Source organism: Myotis lucifugus, unplaced genomic scaffold (genome assembly GCF_000147115.1).
Source record: "Myotis lucifugus unplaced genomic scaffold, Myoluc2.0 scaffold_59, whole genome shotgun sequence".
NCBI classification, from domain to species: Eukaryota; Metazoa; Chordata; class Mammalia; order Chiroptera; family Vespertilionidae; genus Myotis; species Myotis lucifugus.
Genome location: NW_005871107.1, coordinates 4,525,833 through 4,530,337, shown reverse-complemented (window position 1 = coordinate 4,530,337; position 4,505 = coordinate 4,525,833). Strand labels below are relative to the sequence as shown.

The following is a 4,505-nucleotide window of genomic DNA, read 5'->3' as shown; positions in this document are numbered from 1 at the left end:
GCCCCACCCCAGGCCTTCACCACACTGTTGTCTGTGTCCATGAGCTATGCATATGTGCATACCTGCAGCCTGGTGCACGGATTCATGCTGCACATTGAAAGGAAATTAATTAGAAGAAAGATTTGTGTGGTAATTACATTACTGCAAAAAATTACATATCAAAATAGTATATTTAATATAGTATTATAATATTACAACACTTGTGCAGTTGGCACCAGTGAGAGCTTTATATGTATTGTGCATGTGTGAGTCAATGTTTATTTTTAAACTAGAGGCCTGGTGCACAAAAATGTGCACTCAGGGGGTCTCTCAGCCCAGCCTGTGCCCTCTCGCAGCCTGGGACCCCTCGGGGGATGTCTACCTGCTGGCTTAGGCCCCCTCCCCGGGGGATCAGGCCTAAGCTGGCAGTCAGACATCCCTCTGGGAGCCCGGGAGCTGTCAAGGGATGTCCACTTGCCAGCGGGGAGCAGTCCTAAGCTGCAGTCGGACATCCTTAGCACTGCTGAGGAGACGGGAGAGGCTTCCGCCACCACTGCTGTGCTGGCAGCCGTTAGCCTGGCTTGTGGCTGAGCAGAGCTCCCCCTGTGGGAGCGCACTGACCACTAGGGGGCAGCTCCTGCATTGAACGTCTGCCCCCTGGTGGTCAGTGTGTGCAATAGTGACCAGTCATTCCCAGTCGTTCTGCTGTTAGGGTCAATTTGGGTATTACCCTTTTATTATAAAGGATTGCCAGTGCGCATCATATGTACCGGCCAGTCGGACAGACGGATAGTTGGTCACTTAGCCTTTTATATATAGATAGATAAGTTCTTTGGTTAATCTCTTCCCAACATCCCACTTCCAACCCCTTCCCTTTGAGATCTGTCAGTCTATTCCATGCTTCCATGACTCTGACCATGTTTGTTCACCAGTTTATTTTGTTCATTAGATTCCACATGTGAGATCATGTGATATTTTTAAAAAGAGAAGAATTAGAGTGACTATAATTGAAATGTTTGGCCCTAGCTGGTTTTGCTCAGTGGATAGAGCGTTGGCCTGTAGACTGAAGGGTCCCCAAGTTCAATTCCAGCCATGGGCACATGCCCAGGTTGCGAACTCAATCCCCAGTAGAGGGTGTGCAGGAAGCAGCCGATCAGTGATTCTCTCTCATCATTGATGTTTCTATCTCTCCCTCTCCCTTCCTCTCTGAAATCAATAAAAATATATATTTTTTAAATGTTTGAAATTTGTCACTGTAATGATGGATAAAAATGAATAAAAAATTATTCTGCTCTATTTGTCTTAAACTAATTAATATTAAAGGGTTGATTCTTTTGGGAAAGAAATTAGTCAAGGAATACAAAGCAAAAGGAGTATTTAAAATCTGAAAGCTTTACCAGACTGGAATGATAAAGACAAAATACATAGTTATCTATCACCTTCATTCATTAAGCCCTTACTGAACACCACTTTTCACCAAGCACAAATGTGTGGAAGGTTGTAAGAGACAATATTAGAAATGACCATTGCCTCCATAAAACTGGTGGGCTTTGTTCAACATACAAATATATTTGGAAGCAGTGTCCTATCCTAAATATTAGGATATATAAGAAGGAAATGAAAATATAAATTCTACATTGTCTTTACATGTCTCAGGAAATTCATAATCTTATAGGAAAATATTGGCTAAATTAATACACGTGGCTAAATATAAAACATGTAATATTTTTTTAAAGTAGCACTTTTATATATATTTCAGAAAAGGCAATACATACACATGGTACAAAACTAAAAGAAACAGGTGTGGAGTTAATTTTGGTAACTTAGGAAAATATAGTCAAGCTTATGAATTCACATTTGTTGACATAATGTTATACACTGTTCTTAAAATTTTTTTGCCTCCATATCCCTAAGGTAGTTAGAGTGGGAAGAGCTGTTCTTCCCGCCCCACTCAGACTTATCAGAAACATATCTATTTGATGGTTCTTACTAAAGAATCAGGCGTTGGCTTTCAATGAACTCTGTATTTTTTTTAAAAAATTAACATATTTTTATTGATTTCAGAGAGGAAGGGGAGAGAGAGAGAGAGAGAGAGAGAAACATCAACGATGAGAATCATTGATCAGCTGCCTCCTGCACGCCCCACACTGATGATGAGAATCATTGATCAGCTGCCTCCTGCACGCCCCACACTGGGGATCAAGCCCGCAACCCGGGCATAGGTCAATGCTCAACTACTGAGCCATGCTAGCCAGGCTGAACTCTGTTATTTCCTAATTAATTTATATTTTTTCCTTTGTTTTCTTATTAATCTTCTTAGGAAACTATTACTGCATGAATAATGTAAGATGAGATGGTGAAGGCCTAATTATACACAAATATAAATACCTACCTAAATACTAAATGTTAATAAAAGTAACTATCATATATGGAATTCAGGAAGCTGTACACAAAACTGTAAGGGAAAGGTGGGGAGTATCATTGGTCAAGGAAATTTCATGGAAATGAAATTTTCCTAGGATTTATTTTAGCATGGGGCTATAGGCTAAAATGTAAGGAACAGCTGTTGCATATTTCATTGCCATGAAATCCTTTTACTGTTTCATTTCAAAGTAGGTGAAGTATAATCACTTAAAAGAACCCCCGAACAAAATACTATTTAGTAAGCGCAAAATTAAAGGGCTCTGCAGACAGACAAGAGATCAGCATGTCTTTTATCATAGAAAAATTTTTATTTTGTTAGTATCTTTTTCATTGCCATGACAATATCCAAACAAGCTTTAAACCCTTTAAAGATTGACTTTAATACAGGAACATTACAGAAGACAAAATTTACTTTTATTTTTAAAAAGTGAAAAAATTTTTATGCTACATTCCTTAATATCCATTACAAAAATTTTCAACTCAAGTTGAAATACTTTTAATTTTGTTAAACTATAAAATATTGAATTCTACATTTTAAAGCACTATTATTTTAATAATCAGTCAAGTCTTTCAACACCATCAGCATGTTTCCATATTTCCATACAGCTGAAGTACTATATCTGTAAAAAATCTTGAGTTCTGAAAAATAAGCAGAAAAAAATGTAAACTGCTGTTCCCAAATCTTTTAAAAGTTATAACTGTGATGAAATACATAACAAAACTTACCATGCTAGCGATTTTTAAGTACACAGTTCAGTAGTAAAGCATTAAATATATTCATTTTTCTACAACCAATCTCTACGACCTTTTCTTTTTGCAAAACTGAAAGTATATCCCCATTAAACATTTCCCCATTTCCCTCTCCCACTAGCTCCTGGCAACCACCATGCTAGTTTGTCTTTTTATTGACCACTCTAGCTACCTCAGGTCCTTATTTCATTGAGCATGATATCCTTTCACTATCCTATCCATGATTTCAATGGATCTGACACATCCATTTTATAGGATGTGTCAGAATTTCCTCTTACGCACCACTTAGTTCATCAATGCATTAACACCTGGTTGCCTCCACCTTTTGGCCATTATGAAGAAAGCTGCTATGAACATAGGTGTACAAATACCTCCTAGGGACCTTGCTTTCAACTTTTTTGGATATATACCCAGAAGTAGATTTGCTGGATTCTATTTTTAATTTTTTGAGTAATTGCTAGTTTGGATAGTGGATGCCCCATTTTACATTCCCACCAACAGTGCACAAGGGTTCTGGTTTCTGCATATCCTGGCCAACTCTTACTTTCTGTTTATTTGGTATTAGCCATCCTAATGGGTATGAGGTGATCTCATCGTGGTTTTGACTGGCATTTCCCTAGTGACTAGTGAGACTGAGCATCTTTCATGTTTGTTGGCCATTGGTACAGGGTGGGGCAAAAGTAGGTTTACAGTTGTTGGTATGGAAAATAATCCTATCTAATAATAGACAAACATGGTAATTAACCATAACTTCGCTACCCTTCCCATTTGCTAATCAGGGCGATATGCAAATTAACTGCCAACTAAGATGGTGGTTCAACAAAGATGGTGGTTAATTTGCATATATAGGCGCAATGCTGGGAGGCGAAAGGGGAAGAAGCCGCCTGCCACTCGGTGATCGGAAACCCAAGTGGCAGCTAAGAGCCCGGTGGCAGGGCAAAAGTGGCCCTGGCACTCAAATGGAAGGAGGCGATGGTGGGGCCCTGCCCCGTGTGCAGCCTGCTCCGTGTGCGGCCAGGCCATCGGCGCAGAGCTCAGGCGGAACAAGGGGATGGCAGGGGGCCCGCCCCGTGTGCAGCCCTTCCTGAGTGCAGCCCCAGCCATCCGCATGGGGCTCAGAGGGAACATGGCGATGGCGATGGTGGTGGCCCAGCCCCCTGTGCGCCCAGGCCATGGGCGTTGGGCTCAGGAGGCTCCACCAGCAAAGCGGGACTGTGGATTAGGAATGGGACAAGGCAGACCTCCTGGTCCTTCCCCTCAGCCGGCAGGCTCCTATCAATCTTCAGTTTCTACTGAAAGGAATGTGGCCCCAACCACTGGGCAGCCTCCCAGGACTCGCAGGCTCTGGAGTC

General features: G+C 41.2%; 1 protein-coding gene across 1 annotated transcript in view; it reads right to left on the bottom strand.

The window, feature by feature from the left end:
• Positions 1 to 2,608: 2,608 nt before the first annotated feature.
• The window catches only part of DDX43 (DEAD-box helicase 43), a 24,628-nt gene continuing 22,731 nt past the window's right edge, over positions 2,609 to 4,505 (bottom strand). The window contains exon 17 of the mRNA XM_006089330.3: positions 2,609 to 3,042. The gene's annotated coding sequence lies outside the window, so the exon portion shown is untranslated. The remainder of the gene's footprint in view (positions 3,043 to 4,505) is intronic.